We start from the raw sequence: 14,074 nt of genomic DNA, 5'->3' as shown, positions 1-14,074 counted from the left end.
TGTAAATCTCAACTTAAACATTATTATAATCAAATTAAATATAAAACCAAAAAGCTATCTGCCACTGCATGGTATTGGCATTCTGTCTAGTTTCACATAGAAAAACAAGTTATAATGATTATTTATTTTAATGCTTATACATAAACTCGCTTTCAACACTATTTCAACACAAAGTGTACAGTGTACTGTATTTAAAGTTTAAACACAACGAAGCGTTATGTTGTTATTACCTTAAAATGAACAATATCTATCTACATACACTGCGGGTACCCTTGCATGAAATTCGCCATGTTCTGTCAGCCGTCGTAATGTTTTAAAAGGGAGGGGTGGAGTGAGCGGTTGGTTTCAATTTGCAACCTTGCCACTAGATATTACTGACTGGACCTTTAAAGTCTCACACTGCGTACAATACATGCAACACAATTCGTTATCGTTGCTGTTTTGTACCCTAGCCGGGGACATTTTTGTATTCTGCAGGCATTTGATTTCCTTTCGCTTTATCGTTAATTGCAATAAATGAACCTCTTACACTCATGCATCACACGTCTTTGTGGGGCGAGTGCACTGATAGATAAGCGCATGGCTGAAGGAGTTGAGAGGGAATGGAGTGGTTTGTTCGATCAACTCCGCCGTTAGCACAAGATTTATAACGAAATGTCCATGTAGGAGTTCGGTACCTTTCCATTCAGTTCATGTGAATGCTTCAGCAGACTTAGGCCAACCCCAGTGCTCTCATTGGTTCAGACGTATGGTGAAGCCATTCCCCAGCCAATACCGATCAACATCCCACCCCTTCTGTGACCCTTGGTTTGGCTGTACATTTCGGAGCCAGGGAGCAACGGACTTTCGAAATAAAACAATACCATTTAAAAAAAACTGTATGGGAAGACCGTTAAGACGGCTTCAGTAACTGCATCATGAATCAACATTTTAAGTGGAGTTATACACTAAAAAGCTGTCACTTTGCTTGTGTTATATTTGTGTAGAATTGCCAGTGAATTTAATCAATGACTCCAGAGACTTAATTGGACTCTGCTGGCCGGGGAAAGGGGAAAAGTTGTTGGATCGGCAATGTAAGCTTGGATTGTTTTGGCCGTGTCGTCTGTTTATACGCCAGCACTCTTTGCAGCTCTGCAACTCTTTAAGTCTCGCACCTGCTGAGGTTTTTTGTTTTCTCCTTTTCAGGACATTCCTGATCGAAGTTCTGACATGCACACACTGTTTTAAAGGCCTTGCCAAGCATTTATTTCTTGCTCTCAGGATATGTTAAATAACACCATCCTCATTAATGAAAACATCTTTAAGCTGAACTATATAGTTTTTTGAGAACCTTCTGGGTTGCCTAATTTGAAACCTCATGACGTCGTGCAATAAAACTGCTGCTCAGCACAGCAAGATCAGCAATTGTATGCTAATTAGCCATAGTAAACAAATAAACGTTTTAGACTGTTAATTTTATAGTTTACGCACTCACATATGTTCTAGCCGCTTCAGTCTTTGCGACTGAAAGAGTTTCTGGTTTTCACACACTAACGGCATTTTAAAGCAACAAAACAATTCATCAACAAGTCATTAATTTTTTCAATTGAGGTATCGAGCACAAGTCAACTGTACGCGAATGCAATGTGATATGTAGGCTTGTCGCCATAGTCAGTGTTTTCGCTGTTACACAGTGTTTAACCCTCTTACCGGTTAAATCACTTGTCCACTGCTGCACCGTCCCCACCGTCGTCTTTAAGTTTTAGGGCAATAAAGCACTTTATTCAGTTAGTGACTACAATAATGCGCCAGAATGCGTCTTCTCAATTTAGCGGGAAGAGTGTCGCTGTAAAGATCATCAGCAGGTTTCAGATTGAATTCCTCACGTGAGGAGAGTCAGGCAGGGCTAATGGATAAAATGATGGCAGAAGATTTGGTTTTAAAGCGAAATGCAAAAGTGTCTATTTGAAGATATTTTGGATTTAGACCCAATGCTAACAGGGATCTGTAAACTTTGCCTCATGAAGGTGGCAGCATCTAGAGGAAACACTTTGAATGTAAACGCACGCCTTTAAGTGCACCACAAATAGAGGTGGCCAAAATGGGTAGCGCTGCAAAGAATCGACTAAAAATCCTGACACCCAATGACAGCCATCAATAAGTGGTGTGTTTGTGAAATGTGGCAAAACCCGAGGATGGTTAAATAAAATGGTATTTTATATAGTGCTTTGCACAATGAGAAAACGAGGAGAAAAACACAGAAAAGGTAAAGCACAGCACAGTGCATGGTGTTTATAGAACAAGCTAAATCATTCTAGTAAATAATAATAACTAATAAATGCAGTCTCCCAGTGAGCAAGCCAACACAGCCCAGTCCTGAAAAACAAATCAGCAGAAACCAGTCTCTGCAGGGAGGGCCAGATCCCCTCTGACGTGTCACAGCTGCACTCAGTGACTTTGATTAAAAGTAAATGTTTATCAAAAATAGGGAGCTCTTCTCAAATCTCGGTCGACCGCTATTTGTTATGGAAACGACACGTCTATGTCATTGGTAAGCTGTGAAAACGATGCTTGACATGGGACGGGTGTTTTTTCAGAAAAGTTTTTCAACCTCAAAAGATGCTCTGAGCTGCAGAAATAGGTGCTGATAAAATGAATAACGTAAGACAGACGCTAGCAGCTTCAAAAAAGAAGTCAAGTGTGAACATGGCTTAAGTCTTCAATAATTAGGCTGAGACAAGTCCAGCCCTGGGTTACGCTTTACTCTTGAAAGGAGGAAATGAGTTAGAAGTCCTACTTCTTTGAAAATGTCTGGTATGTCCTTGTCCAGAACAACAGCTCTTGCTGGCTTTGAACCACCATATGCCCAAATAGCCTATACGGTGTGAGGCATCAACACAGGCCACCCTGAATCGACGCATACCACTCTGACATGTTCTCCGCATGCTTTAGGAGAAGAGTCAGGACAGGGCCTGTGTCAGGAATGCCTCTCGAAACAAATGGTGTTCAGCCCAGATATTTACTGCTGGATGCACGAAAGAGGCAGAGCGAGGGGTTTTCATGCATTGCCATTCACAACGCGGCGCGCGCAAGCTTATAACGGTAATGCTTCAGAGGATCATACGATGTTGCAATGTTGGTGTCCCTCAGGAATTGAAGTCACCTGACCTAAAGCTTTGGCTGGACTGAGGAGAATTCCATTCATTCCTGCTAATATCCTCCCCCAACACAAGGCGATCTCCCCTCCCCCTGAACCCCCCCCCCCCCCCCGCTTTTAAACTAATGGCTGCAAGCATGACACAGATTAGCCATCCGGCTCTCTCGTGCTTTAGTTAAAGCCTTATTTGTGACGTCTCCGCTTGCATGCCTCACATAGCATTGTGAAACTATATATTTTCCGACTTGTCTAAGCAATGAGTTTAATGAATTCATTATTAAGACATTAATTATAGCTGTGAAAACATCGACTGATACCAATTACTGGCCTGAAATATCAGTGCATCTCTAGTTTTTAAGTTTACATTTACATTACATTCATGCACTTTGGCAGACACTTAGCAAAAGCGACTTACATTAATAATAATTGCATTATACAATACGTTTGTTTCTAAGTATGTGCAAATTGCTGGGATCGAACCCACGACCTTGTCATTGCTAGTGCCATGTTCTAACCACTGAGCTACAGGAAAATAAAAATCTGTTGGTGGTTGTATTGGCTCACAGAAACTCATACAATTTAATTGTGATTTGATATTTTATTACTATCAGTTAAAGGTACAGTTTGTAACAATTTTACAGTAAAATTTCCAAAAACTACTAGGCCAGTGTTGTATATCTTGTTCAGCTGAGTACTTACAAGATCTAAAACATTTCCAACAACTTGTAAATCGTGAGAAAATCCCCACAGTGAAATGGGGCTGTGCAGTCGCCTGTCAATCGCGTCATATTCACGTTTCCCTTTGTAAAAGCCTTAACTGACGTAGAAACCGCATGACAACAGTGTCGTGGACAAATGCGGAAGTAGTGTCTAGCTAGCCACTAGCTAGTCACTTATTAATGGACTACAATTATAAAGCTTCATTACTTTACCTCATCCGCTAACATGATTTCTCGTTCCCGTCTGATTGATAAACTTCAGCCGTGGAGCTGAAGACAACAGATCCCATCATTCCACGCTCATTCACAGAGACATCAAGCAACGTCATTGCTGTTTTGATCATGCACCCTAAAGCGGTATTTATTACAAACTGTATCTTTAATGGTTAAGGACTTATTAAGGGTAAGGAAAAAAATATATATGTGTCATATATTGACACATGCACCTTTTGTAAGTGTTTTTTTAAAGGATCTTGAGCACAAATTGTACTGGAACGTCATTGTTCTTGCCAACGGTTTTTCTTTTTCACTTGATCCAGAGCAAAGGTGAACATGGCTTTTCTCGTCCATGGTCATTCCATCAAACAGATTTAGATCCGTCATGCCCAAACAACTCCAATATATGTTTTTCTTCACCCCCAAGCTCTTTGACTCGCCCACATACGGTGGCTGTTTTGTTGTAACCGCTAAGCATGTTCCTGCACTCCCTCACAACATTTCACAATAAGACGACATGGACAGGATCTTCATTAGTTACGTGCCAACCCCGGAGGATATTTGAACTCCAGCTGAATGCTGTTCATTCTTTCCTGCTCTGTGTGACATGTTGCAGATGCACTGAAATGTTCAGAACAGTGGGTTAAGAGTTTAGAGGAATAACATTTGCAATATTGAAAACCTTTAAGTATTGGATATAATGAACTGCTCAGGTTTCTCCTCTAGATCAACTATGTGATCAGCTTTCTGTATAATACACGATCGATTTTGGAGATGTTTTCTATATAATCTTGTTCTCTGTTATAGATCCAAACATGGAATTTGTGTTGTGTGCAGTTTTTCTAGTTCGCACGAAAGTACCATTTGGACTGGACACATGTGTTTTTGTTTCTTTTTGACCCAGAGAAACACCATGTTGTACATGATGGATGTGACTTGCGTAAATGTCTGCCTCAACAGCTGAGGAATGAATAACACAGAGGCTCCATTCCTGAGAATCCATGTATTGTCATTTTGGAAAGCCACTGACCCATTCATCCGATTGGTGACTGCTACCATCATTCCACTAGTGGTGGGAGGCAACAGATTTTCTTTCTTTGGGCTTATTTTTGCCTTCTACATCTTCATTATTGTGTAACACAGCCCTGGAATCTGATTTAATGTCTGTAAATAATTGTGTCTGTTTTGGTAGATATTGCTGGATCCGTTGACAAATGTTGTAGTCTTACATAATGTTAGTGTTATTCTAACTTTCAATGATGACCTTGGTTAAAATGATTTAAGCAGCAGAAGCCATCGTAGTTTTGAAGTGTTGAGTAATGATGGTTGTGTGCAGTTAACTGCCTCAATGCTCGGATTTAATCAGCTTGCTTTTATGAATACATCCACCATACTGTTATGCTGAATGTGTATGTAACATTTTTGGTTTGATCAAATTTGTTAAAGGTGCATTCTGCTTACTGTCAAAATACATTATTGAGCAAGTACAAAAACAAGCAGTGTACTTATCTAACCCTTTCTTCTTATTTTACACCCATTCATAATAGTAACCATCAAGGTTATGTAAGAGGGGTGTAACAAAACACACAGCTCACGATTTGGTACATATCTCGATGCTGGGTTCATGATGCAATACGCATCACGATATGATCACAATTTAATAATTTTTATAAACAATATCAGTTACTTTTTTGTTTCACATACAACTCAATAAAGTATTTTAACATTTTAAGGCTTAACTGAACCTTCTGTAATGCAGGTTTACAATGAAATTAAACCAGGTCATTACCTGTATATTTCAGAAAAGTTGAGTAACTACTGGATATGCACTGTTGAAACGCAGAGAATATTACACCATGAACGACATGTACTAGTTCAGTCTCATTTTGACTCAATTGACTCGTTCGTTCAGTGAAGGGCGTGTACATTCAGCCAACGAAACGCTCTGAGAGAACTCGCACTCAAACGCCGTTGGCTCATGTCTCTTTGAAGCTGCACTAACTTTGCTTGAGACATTAATGGATGAGATATACTGAATCTTTCTAAAAGCCATATAACATAAACTGTATAGCATTTCTTTGATCATGCAAATTACATACTTTGTTTGATCTTTAGTATGTCATTCAATCTTTTAATGTACTGTATGACTCACTTCATCACTTCTCTAATCGGAACAGCGCTGGTTTCTTTTGGCTTTGTTGCATTTCACATTATGCAGTAGCTCACGTTAGCGGATCATTTCGGGTGACTCACCAGCAGTCACGCTTCAAGTTTGCGGTGTTTATTGCTGAATAAAACGTCGTCTTCGGTGATTGCCTTGATCCGGCCAACAAACATGCCTGTGGGTACTGTTTACTTGAGGTCAGCATGTTTAATTGCAAGTTGGCGCGGACAAAAACGCACAAGTGTAAATAAAAAACCAAATGTTGCAGGTCTGACACGGAACCATAATTCGCCCTTTATGTTAAGTAATCTGCAGTTTTACATCTTTAACAGAGATGGCGAAAGAGAGACAAAAGTAACGCATTGCATCTTAAAAGTAATACTTTTACTTGAATATCCAAATTAAACTATGACTATGAGTGGTTTAAGATAATCCCTCTCTAAGAAACTGACCCTATGTGTTTCATAAATCTTTTTTTTAAATAGTGACATCAAAACACTTTGGTAAAGTTACTGGATTTAAAGCTCCATATGTGTCTTGCAGCTTGATCGGTGCGGAAGGATGATGGTAATAATGTGGTTATATTGTGCTTTTCTCAGTGTCACGTAAACTTATTTTGGAGAAGTGGATGACTAATACGAGGAAGTATTATAATTTGTTCTGCAGAAATCTCTACTTGAGAAAACAGCAATAATGGAGAGTGTGGATGCTGAATGTAAAATCAAGTGTGGATGTTAAATACATTTCATCAGCATAATACATACACCCGTTACCACAAGGATGAGAGTTCTATTGGCTTTATTTGGGGAAAATTGTAGAAATGTGTTATACCGCAATTTACATTCGATTAAAATCGCATGCCTGTTTTAAATGCCTGATTCATGAAACCATTGCATACGTTCACTGGCAACTACTAGGCCTTATCATGTTTCAGATAAGATTTAGACCTAAAGCCTTCCTATAACACTGGCTGACCTTCTTAAAAAGAAAGTTTCCCAGAGGAACCCCCTTAAGATCTCCACAGTCCCTAACTTTAACCTGTGCCTCCTCACCCAATTCTAAATGACTGAAATCATACACGCTCACCCCACAACTAGGGATTTAGGCACGCGCCCGCCGCTGGTCTGCCTGGCAGTGAGCCGCCTCAGCAGGAAGCTGCCAGTAAATGGTTGGTTTGATGGGGGCTGGGAGAGTGTGGCAGCTGGTGCTGGATAATGGATTAACCCTGGGCGGGGTCCTTATGCTTTTACCTCCTGCCATCGGCCGAACCTCCCCCACGTCTCCTTCATCCTCTGATCGGTTGGAACTGTCTGGGGATGACTTATCAATGTTTAATAAGCCATTTAGTGGCTGTCAGCCTCGCTCGCTGATAGAACGCATCAATAAAGCACTCGTTGTGATATTGACGGGACCAGGGTTTCTTCAGTCTCATGGGCTGTGCGCTAGATTTGCCTGTGGATACTTTTGGGCTGAAAATGTATTTGATATTTATTGTGTAGTAATTATATATTTATTTGCTGAGACATAGTAATATAATGAAACAAACAAGTGGTTTGTACAAAGTCCAACATTAAAGTAGAGATCGCATCACCTAGTGTCTATGGGAATGGAAAACAGCCAGTTGCTAATTTGTAACTGTTGAACACACGTGCAACCGAAATGGCCTGAAAAATACTTCGAGCCAAATAATAGTCATTTATGATTTATTGTCTTCAGATGTTATTTATGAGCTTGTTATGAGATGTTATTTATGAGCTTAAATATGTTATTGGAATGTGACTGTGGAAAACCGTTTTGGAGATTTCCTCCAGCGCTGTACTTGTATGACTGGAAATAGCAGCCTGAGGGTGCCATGTAAATCGTTTTAAAGAGATTTGTATTGCCCCCAAAGTATGGCCCAGAAGAGGCATGGGACTATAGGTGGACTAGTGTGGTCAATGGTCAGATTGGTTTAATAAATGACCATTCAGAAAAATCACCTAATTTTGAAAGCCCATTTAATGGCATAATATATTCCTTTGGTCGTGAATCCTGTATATGTCAAGCTTCATCGGTGTTGTACAGAAACAATGAGATTTATTGTTTTGTATTTGTAGCTCGCATAACCAAAGGCATTTTAGTTGCATTCGCTTAAGACAGCTGTTATATTCTCTCTTTATCGTTAATTGAACTGGATATTTCTTTGAAATGGTCTGTTACAGTTATAGTAGGGCTTCTCGATCATGACAAAAAAATATCATCACAATATTGACATCACATTAAATTAATACGATTACTTATTGAATTAAATAATTAATAATACTTGTCTTTTTAACACTAGAAATGAAAAAAAAAATTTGGCTAGGCGTGTCGCGATAGATTTATCGACATATTGCACGATATATATAAACTTGACATCTGTAGTTTTTGGTGATGCAATCTCGCCATTGTGTTTATAAATGCAGTATTTGCATAAAAATGAATGACATTAACATTTGAATATGATCGCGCTGTCTCTGTTAGCTCTGCCCTGTGTCTGTGTGTCAAAAGCACATACGGGGCGGACAGCGGCAGGTGTAAAGACTCGAGGAGTTATACTGTGTTATTCTGATGAATAAAGCCAGTCCAGAATCGTAATCGACTGGTGTCAAAGCCGCTAACCTCCCACTCCAATATGAAAATAAAGGTGCGCGTAAACAAAACGCTCTACTCTTTAAATGCGAAGGTAACGAAAACAGCAGCACAACTTATTAAAACAAAAGCCGCATTGCGAGCTCGAGAGAGAGGTCTTACAGACAGTTCAGTTAAAAATGTCATGGCATATGTATGTTCTGTATTTGTTCTGTACTTGTAATACTATATCATTACTTATTCGGTGGCATAAAATATTTATAAAATGACAATAATATCGAATATCATTATTTCTGATCCAATGAATCGCCAACAAAAAGATGATATCGCGACAGGCCTAAATGTGGCACAATAATAGTTTTACCACAATCTTGTTTACGATTTATTGCATAGGCCAGTTCAAAATGATGTTTACTGAATCTGTATTCTTCAATAAAAACGAAGACATATCTGTTTGCAGTTGATACCGGTACTGTGCTGCCTTGGACAGGGCATGATCCAGGGAAAGTTTTAAACTTTTTCATTTGACCTAGTTTGTCGTAGATGAGTAAGCATGGCTCCACCAGCATGCATCTAGGTTTTGCGGCTTGAATATGTCAGTCGTCTAATGAAGACCTATGATTGGGGAGCAGGCCCAGATGTTATTTACTATCTTCCGATGTAGCTTGGTTCTGAAGGAGCTCTGTGTTTTAAATCCATTGTTGGTCCAGCGTGGGAATGTAAAGATTACCGGGTTTTTGATAAACCACGATAAAAACATCCAACATTAGTAATATCACACCATATTTTAGTTATCATTACACCGTACCAACTTAATGTTACTAGCGGTAAATACTGTCCGGCGTCAGCCAAAGTTAGCAACAGTACAACAGAGGTATTATAAAACGCAGGTTTTGTTCATTCAAATAAACAAGCAAAATAATGTTATTGATATGAGACATGCATGTTAATCCTCATCTTCTCCCGTTCATTTGCAATCACAGGGCTTTTAGTCCAAAATGTGCATATTGGGGGAACTATACATATTCTGAAACACGTTTACTTCATATTTCTTTAGACAGACAGATGATTTTGAAGCTTTGAAGGAAAAATTAGTCCATAAGAAATATAACACAAAAATAAGCAGCTGCTTGATAGATGTGACATTTGTCCAATCAGCTGCAGGGAAAATCATGTCACTCATTTTGATTTACGTCACCGCTATTGCTAGACGGCATAGCGGCAGAATGTCATAAAGAAGGTACAATAGTGGAAAGTACAAAGGTTAAAAGAACAACGTGACTAAGATAGCAGCATGAGGACTGGCAGCTCGCATTGGCTAACATCGGTGCTGCGGTTAAAACAACTTCAGCAGGATCCTTAGCTCGCAAACAGACTATTTCTTATTAATTTTCTAAATCTGGAAGCGTCGTATTGCCATTCATTTGCCACTCTGATTTCACTTGCAACACTCAAAACAATGCAGGCTCACTCTTGCTCAAATCCAAGGTGAATTACCAACGCTTTCATCGCTTACGTTTGTTTTAAATACGTTGTAATCGGCTAAAGCGCATGCGCAAGGTACCCTTGTGCGCACCCGAGTTTGTGTGACAGCTTTTACATTTGCGATTTTGCATGCAAACCATGCTCCGTTCTGAATAAACCGCAAGCGTTAAACGCACCTGAAAGGCACCTAACGGGGGGCCTCAGCCAAACTGCAGCCTAGGGGCCCCTGTCTGTGTTAGTCCGCACCTGACTGGAGGTGTCTTCTGGGTCCTAAAGTACACCCGATTACACACGAACACACGACACATACAGAAAGATGATTTTCTGATTTGTGTAGCGTTTAAATGCATGTCTGATTTACTTCGTGTTGTGTTCAACCTGAACAAGAAACTTACTTAATGACCCCATTGTGCCAGAATGAATATTAATGTTATTTATTTGACGTTTATGACAACAATACGTACATTTAGAAAGTCACATCAATATAAAACTTTGCATCAGTTTTTTGGAAATGTCCAGCACATATATATAATACTGATAAACGTGATCATTTTGTTCACCGTGATGTGAAATTTTCATACAGTTACATCTCTAGTCCAGCGTCTCGTGAAATGATGATGGCAGTCTCTATTTTCTGCTGGTCTTCTTGGCTCCAGTCTGCGATCTCATCACAGGTTTGCCTGTCACTCATTGAATCAAGGTTCATCTACTCTATAACATGAAAAACTACATGCGGAGCAATGCAGTGGTGCACAGGCTTTCAAACGAATGTATTATGCATATGCTCACATACTGGTGCATTGGTTTAAGCCAGTTGTATCCTGCTGCTCTGAAATACCAGACCTAACTTAACAAGGTGCTGGAGTATTTTTAATGAGTTACATTGACATCATTTATATTCAGTACGAAACATTTAGGTTAAAGCTTTTTATAAATATGCTAATTTATGGCACACTTGTTAGGATGTGCACATAGCCAATTAATAAATAAAAGATGTTACTAGGGAGAATCAGTATCTTGAGGAGCACTTTGAGCTACAATGCCAAACATGGTCCTAAAGTCCACCCTTTTTATATGCATTTGTGTCTGTTAGCCAGGTAACTACAAAAGTAACACACACAAGCAAAACAATTATCCAATTAAATTATTGCACGATTTTTTTATCTAATGATCTCATTGTGTGCTTGTTAAGAGTAGTCTGACTTGAGAAACTTTTAGGTAAACGAAGTCATGATGCTTAATAATTATTAAATTATTATTCGTTGCACTGATAATTGGACATATTTTATTTATTTTATTGCTTACAAAGTTTAATGCACACTCATTTGCATTAGATTATAGTAGATTTATTTTCTCATTGCACATACAATGAATTTCAACACATTAATACATATGTAAATATATGGTCAATATATATATATATATTAAATCATCAAAGTCATTTTTGTTTCTCATGTATGTGTGTAACACTTTGTTACATATTAAATCATTCTAGGGCTCCAGGTTCATCAAAAATGTATGATGACAATAGACATGTATTTGTTTTTCCATACATATCTATAAATCGATTCTGGATAAATCGTCATTCTCTTACATATCAATGAAGGAATTTTTAACAATTACCATAGGTAAATTATAGTGGTTACTTTTGTTTTGTTTTACTTCAAATGTAAAAGTTAAACATTTAAGTTTTGATGCATTGAAGTGACTTGCATAAATATGAAATATTTATACAGTAAAACAAACTCATAAGGTGACACCTGCAATTAAAGGTCTTTTGAAAGATTGATACATTTGCCTGACATCTACAGATTGCTTGAAGAAGTCTTTAAAGAATGATACAACTGATTAACACCGACACAGTATTTACATATAAACAGATTAAAATACATGGAATGCAGGGCAGTTTGATGAAAAACAACATAGCGTTTCTTTTTGTATATGCGCAAATAAGCGACATTTTTTTACCATTGTGACCGATCGAAGCGCACACTCGGATTTGTCCGCACTACAAACTGCAACCGTTAGTTTTGTTTCAAACCTGCCCAGTTAAGATGTGAAGCATAATCAGAACCATGCAAGTGGTCATCTTCTGCGAGTGTCTGGTGTAAGGGACCCAGGAGACACCTGCAGTCATAAGAGCAAACGGCGAAGAAACAAAGATTTGTTGCGTGAAAATGATCTGTCTGTATAAAGAAATATGAAGTAAACATGTTTCAGACTATGTATAGTTCCCCCAATATGCAAATTTTAGACTAAAGCCCTGTTATGGCAAATGAACGGGAGCAGATGAGGATTAACATGCATGTTTATTATTTTGCACTCCTGACAGTCTTCTCATCTTTGTTGTGAACTTTCACTTACGATGAATGAATCTGTTGGCTATGAATGTGATCGCTGCTGTGTCTGTTAGCGGCGTGGTTTTACGGAGGGCTGTTCCGTTTCGTCGGTCATACATTCAGGATGTTTTGGAAACACTCATCTCTAGTAAGCTCAGAGACGCGTGGTGCTGGGAAAATTTCCATCCCGAAGTCATTCAAATCACCATTTGTTTGGAACAGAGCCGCTTTCTGTTTCTGTGGTATGCCAGCACAGAGCGGTTAGCTTTCTCTGATTGATTTAAGAAGTCATTGCTTGAGGTCAGTGTTTTCAAAGGTGAAGGAAGTCATTCCTGTATGACCAGCATCACCACACGGATTTGCAAAAATAAAGCCATTTTTGAAGAGGTCCTGGAACAAGCAGATACAACTACATACTTTCTTCTCCAGAACCTTAAATACATTTCGAAGAACGTTAGTTTCCAAACATCATTGTCCCTCATTGACTTTTATTGTACGAACACAACTCAAAATATATTCAGTTTTGAACCCCATGGGCGTAAATAAATGACATTTAATGGCTATGATAACCGTGCAGAACATTTCTGTGTGGCGTTAGTGACCGGTCATCATTGTTAAATATTTAATTGTGTCATATGGATCGGAGATGCTCGGCTCGAGCAGACGCAAGGGATAAAGCAGTCTATTTTAAGCTCATAAACCTCTGAGCTTTAATATGTCAGGGCAAGCCTGTCCTCCATGAGTACATCATGCGATGATGAGGTGCGTGAAGGTATTTTTGAGGGATGTAGCGGTCTCAGTGAGTGATGGGTCAGGTTTACTAGAGGTTTTTATAGCTTTTTTGGCTTCATTGGCTACACACAGACCTCTCGCATCACGTTTGATGGACTGTTCATGATCCTGCATAAATCTCTTTCAGTTCAGTAAGTGGTATAGGATTGAGAGTCAAGTTCTATATGGCTTGCAGTTACTCAGTGTTATCTTAACCCTATTGGATAGCAGGTGTGTTATACTTGTATTGTAGTAGTGATGTCCTCGAAGTCTTTATTTTTCACACCTGTCTGTTTGCCAGCTTTGGCTCATTTGTTAACGGACCTGACTTTGAAAAGCAGAAGCCAAATGGCAGGTCAAATGGCAGAAGGCGTCTTCCAAGGATCCATTTGACTCCTTTCAGTCGACAGACGTATTGATCAGGCTATTAGGCAAATGACCAGCCCACGCTCGGCTTCTTTCTTCAGATTGTAGTGTTAAAGAGATCCACATATTTTGAGACATTATCTCAATGGTTTGGGATCTATAAAATGGAAGGTTTAATGTTGTTTGGTTATCAATATTCTTCTAGTTCTTACCAGTCATTCAGCAGGGTGAGTGAATAAAATAATTAAAATGTTTGGGTGAACTCACT

At 39.0% G+C, this 14,074-nt stretch overlaps 1 protein-coding gene across 2 annotated transcripts in view; it reads left to right on the top strand.

Moving 5' to 3' along the window:
* Window positions 1-14,074, top strand: part of cdc42bpb (CDC42 binding protein kinase beta (DMPK-like)) — a 56,848-nt gene that overhangs the window by 6,029 nt on the left and 36,745 nt on the right. The gene's annotated exons all lie outside the window — the stretch shown is intronic.

Source organism: Barbatula barbatula (genome assembly GCF_947034865.1).
Source record: "Barbatula barbatula genome assembly, chromosome: 15".
NCBI lineage: Eukaryota > Metazoa > Chordata > Actinopteri > Cypriniformes > Nemacheilidae > Barbatula > Barbatula barbatula.
This window is presented reverse-complemented; position numbering and strand designations above follow the sequence as displayed.